This window comes from Rattus norvegicus, chromosome 15 (assembly GCF_036323735.1).
Source record: "Rattus norvegicus strain BN/NHsdMcwi chromosome 15, GRCr8, whole genome shotgun sequence".
Classification (NCBI taxonomy): Eukaryota; Metazoa; Chordata; class Mammalia; order Rodentia; family Muridae; genus Rattus; species Rattus norvegicus.
In genome coordinates, this window is record NC_086033.1 from 83,467,741 (window position 1) to 83,482,152 (window position 14,412).

At 43.1% G+C, this 14,412-nt stretch overlaps 1 protein-coding gene and 1 long non-coding RNA gene across 18 annotated transcripts in view; one reads left to right on the top strand and one right to left on the bottom strand.

The window, feature by feature from the left end:
* Positions 1-2,258, bottom strand: part of Klf12 (KLF transcription factor 12) — a 432,451-nt gene extending 430,193 nt beyond the window's left edge. For 10 of the 15 annotated variants that reach the window (XM_039093395.1, XM_017599716.2, XM_017599718.2 and 7 more), the window contains exon 1: positions 1,426-1,702. The gene's annotated coding sequence lies outside the window, so the exon portion shown is untranslated. The other 5 variants (XM_039093390.2, XM_006252410.5, XM_039093393.2 and 2 more) reach the window with 4 other exon arrangements.
* Positions 2,259-3,193: 935 nt separating this feature from the next.
* Positions 3,194-14,412, top strand: part of LOC134482159 (uncharacterized) — a 36,013-nt gene continuing 24,794 nt past the window's right edge. The window contains exons 1-2 of one of the 3 annotated variants that reach the window (XR_010058222.1): positions 3,194-3,420; positions 8,006-8,149. This is a non-coding gene — a long non-coding RNA (uncharacterized LOC134482159). Of the gene's footprint in view, positions 8,150-14,412 lie in introns of all 3 variants that reach the window. The other 2 variants (XR_010058221.1, XR_010058220.1) reach the window with 2 other exon arrangements.

The following is a 14,412-nucleotide window of genomic DNA, read 5'->3' on the forward strand; positions in this document are numbered from 1 at the left end:
AGGTGGATTTGCAGACTGATGCGTATTTGATTGGCAGATGTCTAAGAAGCACCTAGACATTCACTAAATGTAAATAGAGCCTCTGCCTGTCTCTCCCGCGTTACAGGGAAACAGAATGTTAATGCCAAGTTAAAATATCTTACTGCTCGGTCGAGAATTCTATTAGACAGTAGAATTATTTAAAACAATCCATACAAAACAGAGATTTAAGCCATCTGTACAGTTAAATTAGAGAGCCGACAATACTAAACACAGAAACTGTTTATCCAGATTATACATTCCATTGTACTAATACTCTTTAACTCAACATTTCAGCTTTTATCAGCTGAATTAGGGCAATTACTAGTAAAGTATGCAAAACTAAAGGAGAAGGGGGAGGGGCTGGGAAGCTACAGGATATATAACAAAGGAATTGATACTTTTTCCAAGTATTTGCCTCAAATGCACCAAGAAACAAAACTGTTGAGTGCACCCCACCCTTATCCCCAAAGATAAAAGTTTGCAAAGTTCTGAGAGGCAGTTCTCTACCCAACAAAAGCAGAATTGATTCTTCTCGGTGGAAGAGCATCTAATACGAACACCAACTAATGTCGCGGAGGTCAAGTCCTAGCCCTCTTAACTGAGCGGCCAAGGCTAGAAGTGGCTCCTAGGCCAGCTCCGCGGGGCTTCTCGGCCCAGGTGGCCTTACAAAGTTGTCCCTTGTCAACTCCAGCCAGGTCCTTCGTAATTGAAAATAACAGCCACAGGCCAGCCCCTGGCTACTCCCATGGACCAGGCACAGTAGCAAGTGACAGTTCCACATCATTACGACCAGAGACAATAATAAATGTAGCGCCAGGACTACTATTCATGCCAGCAATCTTATCTCCTCCTTAACCCCTTCCCCTCCACTCTACGGAGCTCACACACTGCCCGCACGGCTCGGCCCCAGTGTGGCTATTCATTCAGCCCATCCATTCCTAGGGACCAACTACTTCCACGACACCCCCTCCCCGCACCCCTCCCTCCCCGATTCACCCCTGGGGATTTATTTCTCATCCTTGGCAACTGTCAGGCAAACACTGCAACCAACAATTCCAGTCCGGGGAGCAAAGCATTTGCTTAATTCACGTTACTTGCTAAGTTCTTTTTAAAATGTTTAGGGAGTGGGACAAGTAACCTCCCTCTTTCTTCTCCGCGAATCCGACCGCCGCTCCTGGCTCGGCAATAGCATCGCCCTTCCCCGACCCCCTCCCGCTTCCCAACACTTTCGCCCCCCCCCCTTTAAGAACACAGACCAACCAAAATGATTTAACTTGAGCAGATGGCAGAAGGAAAATAAAACATGTTAAGAGAATACGATCTGATTTGGGATGGCAAAAAAAAAAAAAAGGGAGGGGGTTGTTTATTTTGATTAAAAAAAAAAAAAACGGAATAGGCACAGACCTGAACAGAAGCTGCAGAGCAGGAGAAATTGTTTTCTTTCCCTCACACAGAGTCCCCCTCTCTCTCGCCCTTTCTCTCCCTCACACGCGCGCGCGCACACACTCGCACACACTCGCGCGCACACACACACGCACACACACACACTCACACACACACTCACACGGCGTCACCCGCGCACACTCACACGCACACGCACAAGCAGAGCCTCTCAGCTGCTCTCTGCAGTTCTCAGGAAATGAATGGGGGGCAACCCAGGGAACTGTTGTACTTGCAAATGACTTACCCGGATCACATGATGCGCTAAATGTAGGGTGGGCCGGTGGGTGGAGGCTGCCGAGACGCGAGCCCGGGTCTAACGTGGGGAGCCACGCCAGGCCCGCATCGAATTACCCCGGGGCCCAGCCGAGGGGGTTGCAAGAAGCCGCTTCTCCTCCCTTTGCAGCCCGCAGCTCAGGAAATCGGAGAGGCGCGGGGGGTGGGGCGGGGCGGGGTGGGGTGAGGTTGGGGTGTGTGTGGGGTGGGGGGTGAAAACAGCAAACCCCCAAACAAAAGAGCTCCGGGTCCTCCTCCCCCAGAAACAAAGCCCCGCCGCTGCGGGCGAGCCCCGGGGTGGGGCCGAGGGCGGGGGCGGCGGCGGGGAGGGGCTCGCTCAGCAGGCGCTAAGTCGCTTTATTGCCATAAAATGGGGCCCCGAGCCGCTCTGCCGGAGGATTAGGAGGCGGGCTCTGAGTGTGATGGTTGAAATCCCCTGTGGGAAACTAACCCCTCCCCGATCACAGAGGTAGAATGCAACACCCACTGCCCAGCCCTCATTTCGCCAGCCTGGCCAGCGGCAGGGGGTGGGTCCGTGGAGCCACCACCCCGCCCCACCCGGCCCCACCCCTGCCCCCGCCCCTGGCCCTGGGCCTTCTCCGCTCCACCCTGTCACCTGCACCACCTCTCTGCGGCACCCTAAATAACCCGTACATGGCCCCTGCCGTTCCGATAGTCGCAGCCTGGGGGGAATTCTAGGGGTCTCGGAGAGAGGAACCTCCGGATGACAACTCTCACTGGAGAGACTCTTGCTGAGCTGCCACCAAGTCCCCCTCTTTTGTGTCAACACGCGCCTAGGCAGCCTTGGGGAGAGAATTAGGAGACAAATAAAGAGGCTAGCCCGCGTGGCCCTCGCCCACTCCCCACAGCAACCAGGGTGGGTGGGGGCGAGCGAGAAAGGGGCCCGCGCCCAAGCTCTCCCCGCGGCTCAACCGCGGCTAAGTTGGAAAGGTGTGGGCGGAGCCGGCGGAGTCTGCGGGGTCCGCCCCCGGGCGCCCGGCTGCTTGGGCAACAATGGGGTCCCGGCGGGGGCTGCCCCGCGGGTGGTGCGGGCAGAGAGACTCTACTAGAGATGAGGGGGATCATTGTTTGGGTTCGAGTGAGTCGCACGTTGCAGGAGAAGCTGGGGTGCCCCACTCGCAAAGATTCACCTTGGCGGGATGAATGGGGGCGAGGTTCGGGCGTGTGCCTCGCTCGGGAACGCGGGCACACCGGGGCGCCTGACCAAGCTGGTTATTTAGGAAAGCAGTGAAAGAGGAAAGGAGGCTCGAGCTGAGCCGGGACCCCAGCCAGGACGGCGGGGACAGGAACAGGGACAGATCGGTGCTCGGTCCTCGGAGGGGAGCCGGGTGCTGGACGCCATCCCTGCAGCCCCGCCTGCGCGCACGGAGCAGTGGATTCGCGGGATTCTGGGCGGGGAGAGGGAGGAGGAAGCTCTGCTGTTCCCTCCGCGGCTGAGAGGACTCGGGGTCAAGCCTCCCGGGAGGGTTGGCGGGGGCGGGAAGCGGAGGAAGCGGAAAGGGCACGGCGGGGTGCTGGGACAGAGCTGGCCCCGGGCGGTCGTTGAGGGTCCGGGGACTGTGGGTACCACTTTCTTGAAACGGAGGTGAGCTCCTTGGGCCTGACCTGACCACCTTTACCCGGTGCCTCCGAGCCCACCCTGCGTGGGAAACCGCCCTGAAGGTGGGAGCTCAAAGGGGAAGTTTGTGTTCGAGAAAAATTTGCAGTTCTGCGGAGTGGAATGGGGTGGGAAGAGAAACCGTGGGGAGGCCGAGAAACAGGAAATGAGAGCGAAGGAGCAAATTGGAGCCAGGAAAAGCCAGCTTCTACATCTGTGTGGCAGCGTGGCATTTGCTGAGCACTTAAGGCCCAGGTGCGCAGTTAATGAAAACAAAGGCGGGGCACCGGCTGGCCCAGCTCTGCCCTTGCCACGTTTTGGAAAGGAAGCAAATGGGAAAGGTGGTCCAGCCAGGAGAGTACTGTCGTGGCCCTGTCCTGGTCAGGACAGGATGAATCAGCGGCCGGAATCCTCTTCTCAGTGAAACAGGATTGACGGAGACAGTGTGTCCCCGAGTTAAGGTTTCGAAGAAGAACAAATGAGATAAGTGTGAAACTGTCTGAAATGTGTGCGGCACGCTCTTCCAGAGAAGTAGCTCTAAATGAGACAACAGTGGGAGCAGGGAGGTGTGGAACTCAGGCCCCCAGGAAGGAAATGGGACCCAGAGGCTGAAGGGTTCACTGATAGAATGGGGGGAGGCGGGGTGTCTCTGTTCCAAGAATTGGCAGCCGCAAACCTCAACCTGATCTGATCTTGGGAAGAAACCCCTCTCCACTCCGGTGCACCCAGACAGAAAGAACGTTGCAAACTCAAGTTTGAAATATTGCAGAGTATCAGCAAATGTGCATTATTTAAAGGAAAATCCTCCACTGGAATCACTAAAATTTCCCCGCAGGTGGGGCTAGGATAGGCAGGGAGTGAATTTAACTAGGGATGGGAGGATGCTCTGAGAAATTATGTCATCCTGGCAGTTCTTGTGCTAACAGCTTTCTCAGCTTGAGGGCCGAAGCGGATCATCAATACATGGTGAATACTTCAATGCGCGGGAAAACAAAATGCCTCCTCCCTGTAGCAACAGCCATGGGCGTGCTAGGCAAATGATGACGTTCGAAACTAATCTGCAAGAATTCATTCCAGAGGGAGAAGGAAATTAAGGGCAGGTCAAGGTTAATATCTAGAGTCTGAATAAAGCATGTGGTTGAAAAAGGGAAATACATCAAGTATTAGGGCAAAGAAGTGCTAGCAGCATTTTGAAAAAAAAACCGAATACTTTTAAATGGGGATTAGAAATGTTAAAATATGGCGACTCCCTTGCCATAAAAGAAGTTGGTGAAAAGAAAAACACAGGTTTGGAAGGGAGAATACTGCAAACCAGGGGAGGGAATGGAAAAGTAAACACAAAGAATTTTAAAGGGATGAATATTAGTGAGATTTACACGTCTGCAGTGTACATGATGTGTGTGTGAGTGATATGTGTGCGTGGGAGTGTGTGTGCATGTCATGTGTGTGTTTTGTGGGTGCGAGTGTGTCGTATGTATGTGCATGTTGGGGGCTGGGGGCGCTAGCATTTGTTTCTACTGGAGTTTATCATTCTGGCTCTGAACCAAAGTTAAACTGTGGAGAGAAGGAAGTAAGGCAAGGAAAGATGGCCTCCCTTAGAAGGATGAGTGTAGTTTTTTGCTGTTTAGACTTTTCTACTCCACTCCATGTGTGTTCGGGGATAACGGAAAATCAGATCGAGTAAAAAGAGGAAAGTTATTTTTATCGGGCATGTAGAGTTCTAATAATGTAAAAGAATAATAAGAGAGGAATTACTGAATCTTAGAACTTCAGGACTGAAAGTATTTATGAAATTTTATTCATATTTCAATACTATTTAAACATAAATGCCTTGGGACACGGATGTGGTTCCTGCTTACTTCTTAGTTGGACTTTAACCTGAAGAAAAACAAATTGTCTAAAAGGATAAAAGGTGTTATTTTGGTCTACACATGGCATACACACTGAATTAATTTTACATAGCATAATGTCCAGAAAAGAAGAGGAAGCAGATAATGTGACTCAATTCCAGCTACACAGCAAAACTAGCAAGTGTTTTATTTAATAATTCGAAAGCACGTTCCAACTCACAAGCCCTGCCCCCCCTTTCAGATTTCATACTTAACTAGTGGTAATTTAATGAAAAATTAATATCACTGTGAGAAATCTTTTATGCTATAAAAAAAGGTTTAAATGTGCACCACACCCCAATTCCTATATGGTAAAAATTCTCTCCAATGTGTATTAAAAGTAGTTAAACCTTTGGATTAAAGAGGGCAAAATCGTATGGGTGATTTGACATTAATTCTGTGTGGAACTTGGGGAATTGAGTCCATTTCAGAAATTAAGGCATCATAGAAAGATTAGAATGAACTGGAAGTGAAAATAAAATGATTCGCCCAGCTCTAAATAAAGTTTAAAACAAAAAACAAAAAACAATGTACTCTTCCCCAGGGCTCAACACGCAGAAGAACAGAGAGAAATTCGCTGCCTATATTTTTCACATGTCATATTTTGGCACTAATGTGCAGCAAAGGCGAATTCTGTTTAAGCACGAGAAAGGCACGTTTAGAATCTTCAGTACAAATGGAAACAGCTGGTGATATTATGTGACGCTGTACTAAACAGAATGTTTTGATTTGGATGGTGAGCTGAGAATTGGGAGGGAAACGCTATTTGATAATTTTGTCACAGTCCCCACAGGTTTGGGGTTTTCTAGTTTCAATATCACATATTAGACACCCACGTTTCCATGTCCCTCTCAAGCTTTCTTCAGACCCCTCATCCTTTGTACCACTAACACCGGACCCTGTCTACCTTCCCAGCTCTGGACTTCTGTTTGATCCATCCTTCCCTTCCCTAGACAAATCCTGGGTTATGTTTATATACCTGTATACACAAAGCCAAATTGGAGTTGCCACAATGGTTTCAGTGTACCACCTTAGCATTAAAAACACTGTCTGGACTTGTCTTATAGTCTCTCTTACAACCCAAGGAGTTTGGGCACCACCGTCCAGCCCATTAGAGGCCATTACCAAGTGGTTTTTTTCTTTTCTCCTATTGAATCCTCCCAACAAGGTTGCATGACACCTCACATATATGTGGGTATAGCCAATCTAGACATCAAAAACATTCTTTACTCCTCAGAACTTTTTGGGTGGGGGTATAGTGCAAAGATTATCTCATTCACTAGTGTGTAAGCCCCTCCCCATGTCTGTCTGCCATGTCTGTCTGTCTGTTTCTCTTTCTCTCTCTCCCTCTGTGTGTGTGTGTGTGTGTGTGTGCGCGCGCACGTGCACGCCCGTGTTTAGGGGAAACAGTTTTTCACTTCCTTAAGTTTGCAACCAATGCGAGGCATACTAGGTCAGACAGACACAATAGCTGTTAATTTCTTACTGTATTCTGTTACAGGAGCATGGCTGTTTCCACAAACTCTAGTGTTTTGTCACTATCACATAAAATACATTGAGAATAAGACCCATGACTTAACTCTCAACCACTAATTTGACTTCGTTTTTACTCCTACACTGATACGCAAATAGTAAGTGATTAATGAATGTTTGTGGAATGGAAGAAATTACAGCCAATAAAATTTTAATTGTGTGCCTTAAAATACAATTTCACAGAAAGCTTCCATTTCTGTTCATGTGTGTACTAAAAGTAACAAGAACAACAAAGAAACTTCTGGACTGTGTTAGCAAGAACCTTTGAACATTAATCCTCACAGTGTTTTTCAGGTAACATTAAGTTCAATGTTTTTACATTAAGATATACTAACGTATCTATTTTTACTTAATTTTGCTGTCCCTTTCACATTTAGTTCTTTGAAAAGCACTTACCAAATCATACTACTTTTCATTCTTTTTACTAGAATTACATGACATTATTCTGTATTAGGTAAAAGTTCAGTTTTTCAATTCCAAAGAGAAATTCTTAGTAAATTTGATTTTTTTGTAACCCTTTTCAGCCTGTTGGGTTGTAAACATTGGAGCTCTTCTATCCTAGAGATAAACATTATTTTTAAATATAATCAATTGGGGCATACGGTATTGAAAGAGTCACCCTCACTTAAAAACAATTCCGTGTAAACAATGTACAAACAGCGGAATTTCACACTTTAAGACTCTTCAGAAGATAGGTATTTTTTTCTTAACATGACATTTGTCATGCGTGTAAAATAATGTTCGTTATATTGTTTTATGGTCTGCCTGTCTAGATACTATTTAGCTTGAGGTACAGAATTGCTTCCAACCTTCTTTAAGATAGTTTCTTGTATCCATCTCCTGTCTCTACAATAATTACCATCCATTCTATGTCTATACAACTTTTATTAATGTTTGGATCTTGCCTCCAAGTCTTTATTGTCCTTTCTAATACTAATGTATCTCTACAACATCAGAATGTTTTCCCAAATGTTCGCAGTTACATTTACATATAGGGAGCATTTTAGCTTCTCTGGTGAAAGGGGAGAAAATAAAGCTGGTGAATGGTTTTCCCTGTTATATTGTGGAAGTTGTTTTTAATTTTATTCTTACTAATTAAATTTTGACAATTTCACACATTTGTATAATGCAGACTGGCCACCGTCACCTCCCACCTTCTGCTACCCACCCTGCTACACCTGGCTATGCCCTGTCTTGTAAATCTCTTCCTCTGTAATGTCTGTTCCAGGGCCTTCCAAATTTAAGCAGAGCCATCTCTGTGACCATGGGTTGGAGTTATCCATTAGAGTCTGATGGGCTCATTAGAGGGTACAAAACTGAAGACATCTAGGCACTATTTTATTAGTCAAGAATGGAGTCTCTCCCCACTTTGGTGAGTAATGAGACTGAAATGTTTTTTAACTGTTGTGGAAACATGCGGCAAATTATTTTTCAGAACTGTCTTACTGTTTTGTACCATCAGACCTACAGGGTCATTTTTCTTTTATTCTTGCTGATGGTGAGGTACTTAAAAACAAAAACAAACAAACCCTTAGGCCAGTAAAGAAGGGTGTCCTGAGGTGAGAGTCTTTGAACTCTGGGAATATGAAGGAGAAGTTCTTGAACTTGGGCTGTAGGGAAATGTTACTGCTTCAGCCTGTTGAGTAGATCACGAAGCTTTGAGCAAGAATGGTTCTGACAATAAAATGAAGACGAAGGTTGCAACAGACTGAAAGATCTCACAGATCCATGCCTAATACTCAAAAACTCAATTGGGGGAAGGAGAGCTTGGACAAGGGAACAGGGAAGGATCGCTCATACTTCAACCCTTAATTTGGGAAGTTTTACTTGGTTTTAGTTTCAATACAGTCAAAAAGATCTAAATAGATCTACCACAGCTGAAGCTAAAATTACTTAAATAACTGATGGGGAGAATGGAGAGGAATAATGACACAAACCTTAGCTAAAACCCGAGAAGAAAGTAACATGAAATAAAAACAGGAAGTAAGGGAAAGAGGACAGGGTAGGGGCGGGGACTGTATTGATTAGTATTGATTAGTATCCCTTTTATCTGCAGAAAACAACCAATCTGACAAATACAACCTGGGACACATATTTTCTCCTACCCCTTGAAATGATAAAATGCAAAGCTAGGCTCCTACTGCTCCAGACGAAGCCGCTGTTCATTTAATACTTGGAAAACATACACTCGTTTTTGTTTTCTGCTCTAAGTATCAAAGTGTGGCTCTCTGTACAGCAAGGAGGAGGGAACACGAAGCTGAAGGCAGTCTCTTACCAACTGCTTCCTTTCACTATTCAGAGATGGAACATGAATATTCAAAGCTAGAATAATGAAATAGAAGTAAATAACAGAGTTGGAGTCACAGGTCTTCTCCAGTCATAACAATCACAAAGTAGCAGGCATGCTTGAAGGGCCTCTTGGGTGGAATTGGAGATTACCAGTGGTGTCTGTATTTTGTAATATAATTTACATAATGTTTTTGTCTTAAATTAGAAACCATTATATGATTACAGTCCTCTACTGAATTTTTGATAGCAGACAATAAAAAGGAAAAAAATTAAAAGTTATTTCCCGTTACCATTTTAAGGACATTAATTTATACCTATATTTTAAAATATTTTGTGATGCTTATTAATATACATCTTTCACACGATGGGTTCAATAAATTATTAGAGTCTCTGCACCATGATGTAGTCAATTTTGAATTAATTCATGTGTGATTTACCAAAGGCAAAATATGAATAGTGTTTTGCTTCATCAATTTTACACAGTCTGGTTTTGGTTCGTCTTTCCACACCATTGATTTACATGTCTTTGAAAGAGCAAACATTAGTTTTTAAAAGGCGAATGAGCAAATCATAATTAGGAAGGTAAATCTGTGTCTTCTAAAATATTAACTACATTTTCATTTCCGATTCAGACATTAGTAAGGCAAGGGTGTATGGACTAGTCTCCAAGAGCCAAAAGTATCAAACTAAGTCCAGACTTCAGAGCTTCACCTTTGACCCAGTTCTTATTAATTTCAGTTGACCCTCAGTTATAACTGGGTTATACCTTCTCTGCAAGGACACAGAAATCTTATGCCTTCAGCTATAAGACTAAGCTGTGAGCGTCCAGCACACGAGGTTTCAAAATCTGAGAGCCAAGTAAAAATAATTTTCCAAAGACCCAGCATGTTGTGCATACCCCTAAAACTTTTTCCTTTTGTTTTGTTTCTTTGTTGTAGAGCTTCTTTTGTTTCACAGGGTAAGCTATGAAACCAAATTTGCATTGTTCCTGCCTCTTCCTGCAAGCATACACTTCCTTGCCCGACTGCTTTTCTCTTTGCGTATTGGAAACTTTAGTGTCTTTCAATATGAAAAACTGTTTCTTGTTCACTATTAAACTATATCTTTGCCCAATCCTTTAATAAAATGGTAGAAATCATTGTTGAAAAATAATCCAAAGAAATGTATGTTTCTATACTTTAGATCTCAAAAATATTTAGAGTCAGTTAGTTAAATTTACAAAGATTTGACAAACATCTGGCTTTAATTGCTGCAAATTCCAATTAGAGTACTCGTAGACTTAAATGAGCATCTATGACATAAGACAGCTTTATGCTTAAAACAGACTTCTTTTCTTCTCTTTTCCTTCTAATTCTACTTGTTCGTATTTTTTCTCTATTTCTGTCCTCCTCCCAGTCCTGTTCCCAAACCTTTTTCCTTTCTTTCTTAAGACAGGGATGGATAATTCTCATGTGATGGTTTTGATATGCCAGTTATTAACTCAGTTCATACATAATCTCTGATTAAACATAGAATTAATTTTAATTCCAGAGGTAAATAGTCATGGAAAATAAAGGAAGGCCACTGTAGAGTAAATAAATAGATATATGGATAGATAGATGGAGGATGGATGGATAAGGATGGACAGATATGGATTAATAGATGATAGGTGATAGAATGATAGAGAGAGAGATACATAGATAGGTAGATAGGTAGACAGAGAAATAGATTTTAAAAAGACTTCTCTGAAATAGCCTTTGATTCCACTTCCTTCTCTATTTTAAACTAATATTTGTTAGCATTTACAATGTGCCATGTGCTATGCTAAGCGCTTGGCAGTTCATCTTCTCTAGATGAGTCTCACTAAGCAATTGCAACTCCCCAAATCCACAATCTTCCCTGTTCTTTAGTTCCTTTCTCTTCCTGTCTGCAGCATTTATCACCACCTAATATACCACATTATTATTGCCATATACAATCTTCCTGTCTCTCTGCAGTTCACTGCCAGTGTGAGGATCCCCAGAAGGACAATTTTTCTGTCACGTTCCCTACTGCAACTCACTGTGCAGAAATCCACCTAAAGTGAAGTAGGCACTCAATAAATATTTGTAAATAAACAAGTTTGAATTGTGTATGTATAGAAACTGAAGTCCTTGATCTTGTCCTGCCGATTGGTTTCTAAAATAATGATTATGAAAGTCATTTCTAGCAACCTCAGTGCTAGAAGGAGGGAGACAGCAGGTTCCTTGGAACTCACTAGCCACTGGGCTAGCTTAATCAGTGAGTCCCAAGCCAGAGAAAGATAAAAAAAAAAACACCATGGTGAATGACTGCTAGTGTACAACATCTGAGATTGATTCCTGGCCTTACATGTACACACATGTATATGCACACACTGCTGTGCAGGTAAGCATACAAGTAGACACACTGCATATGCACATATGCACATGTATTCACACACAGTCCCATTATAAGGATTTTGTCCAGTACAATTGTAAGGATTTCCCACACTTTATTTTTTGTTATAAACCATTTTCAAGTGACACTTGTCAGTATAAGTTTAATAACCTTAGTAACTGGCAACTACAAGGTGGTGACAGAAATGAAAATGTCTCCCCAAAGGAGACTGAAATCAAGACACTAACATTCAAACACGGGGCCATCAATCAACACCATTAGATCTACACTTTGTATGTAATGATTACGGTGTGTTTGTAGCCCATATGACATTAAGCCCTTGAAAGTTAACGAGGAAATGTAACAGAGTAACATGGGAGAAATGCATTCATGGCTGAGCACTGTATTTTAACTCACCAAGAGACAAATTACAGAGAATCATAATATTTTCATTCTCATACTATACCTGGTGCTTTTATGCCTCAATATGAAGATGATTGGTGCTAAAGAAAGTATAAATAAATACAGCAGAGGGAGTCTACTCAGGACTTTAAAGCTGTTTTATTGAAATACTGTCTTGTTTACAATTCTCAACTCCACAAATCCTCATCAATTATTCAATATTTTTTTCTTGTTGAATTAAACTGGGTAACTATTTTCTTAGGAGAAAATGTCTGGTGAAATGTAAAGCTTACTTTTAACCTATATAAATTTTTCTATTCGAGCACAGTTCTCCAGTTTCTTTATACTTAAGCCAAGCCCACACTAGAGAAAAGGTACACACTCTATTTACTAAATACCAAGAAGGTAAATTCAAACCCTCTTTCTTCTTTCTTCTTCTTCTCCTTCTTCTTCTTCTTCTTCTTCTTCTTCTTCTTCTTATTATTATTATTATTATTATTATTATTATTATTATTATTATTTTTACTCTTACTCTTATTTTTATTCTTATTTGGATGCTGTGAGTAGTTCATTTTTTTTTGTTGGAATAAAAAGAAGCCAACAGAGCATTTCACAAATTTAATATGTTGTCTATTAGACAGTGTTAGGTTTGGGCCTGCCATATCGTCTACAAAGAAGTTCCCAAAAATGTAGGTAGAAAGAGCCAAAGAGTGGAGATGGCTCTCTCTTCTTATGTGATATATACAGTCTTTCTCAATGGATTATATGAACATATGGTGTGTTTACTTATTTAAATTACTCATTAAAAAGTGTGATGTTCTTCATTAGAGTGACATAGTTTGCTATTAGTTTAACTCTTTGTTCCCTTATGAGCTATGCTTATTGTTCATATGCCTTCTGCTGGAACTGTCACACACATGCATGAGTTCACGGGACAGCCACAGAGACAAGAAACACATGGCCATGTCTGCTATGAAAATCTAGACACAAGCTCCCTGCACCCAAGAGAGCTGAACACTCAGAAGTGAAGACCATCCTGAGACTGCAGGACTGACTGCCACTTCTGCCCACCTTTGCTCGCATCCCTGGCCCAAGAAGAAACTGGACAGTGCTTCTGGACACAGAAATAGAGAAATAGTCAGCTGCCGGTACCCACGGTTCTGGTCTGTACCCAGAACTGAACTGAACTGGTTAAACAACTCCCTACAACCCAAATCCCATGGGGGAGACAGCTGGACCTTCAGAAGTGCACACACTCCTGAGAAATCAGAGGAGACTACCCTCTGTCCACATTCTCTACCCAAGAGGGAATTGCCTAGTGCCAACTGTGTCCCCAGGGTTCAAGGACTTAGGAAAAATCAGTGGCAGGACCCTTCTGACTCCTGTCTGTGCCTAGAGCTGAAAGACAGTCTCCACGAGGGCCTACACACCTGAAATCAGAGCACCTGATCTCAGAAATGGATGAAAGAAAACAAGAAAACAGGTCTGCAGGAGTGCTGACACAGAGACCTACAGCAGGGTCAAGCCACTGTCAGAAAAAGCAAGACAGGCTAACACCAGAGACAACCTGATGGTGAAAGGCAAATGCAGGAACCTAAACAACAGAAACCAAGGCTACTTGGCATCATCAGAGCCCAGTTCTCCCACCAAAGAAAACACTGGATATACAAACACACTAGAAAAGCAAGATTTAGGTTTAAAATCACGGTTTATGATGATGATGGAGGACTTTAAGAAAGACAAAATAACTCCCTTAAAGAAACTCAAATAAACAAGTAGAAACCCTTAAAGAGGAAACACAAAAATCACTGAAAGAACTACAGGAATACACAACCAAACAGGTGAAGGAATTGAAGAAAACTGTCCAGGATTATAAAATGGAAATAGAAACAATAAAGAAAGCACAAAGGGAGACAACCCTGGAGATAGAAAACCTAAGGAAGAGATCAGGAGTCATAGATTCAAGCATCACCAACAGAATGCAAGAGATAAAAGAGAGAAGCTCAGGAGCAGATGATACCATAGAAAACAGTGACACAACCGTCAAAGATAATGTAAAATGCAGAAGGTTCCTAGCCCAAAACATCCAGGAAATCCAGGACACAATGAGAAGATCAAACCTAAGAATAATAGGTATAGAAGAGAGTGAAGACTCCCAAGAGCCAGTAAATATATTCAAAAAAATTATAGAAGAAAACTTTCCTAACCTAAGAAAAGAGATGCCCATAAACATACAAGAAGCTTACAGAACTCCAAAGAGATTGAACCAGAAGAGAAATTCCTCCTGTCACATAATAGTCAAAACTCCAAATGCACAAAACAAACGAAGACTATTAAAAGCAGTAAGGGGAAAAGGTCAAGTGACATATAAAGGCAGACCTATAAGAATTACATCAGACTTCTCACCAGAGACTATGAAAGCCAGAAGATCCTGACAGATGTCATACAAACCCTAAAAGAATACAAATGCCAGCCCAGACTACTATATCCAGCAAAACTATCAACTAACATAGATGGAGAAACCAAGAAATTTCATGAGAAAACCAAATTTACACAATATCTTTCTAC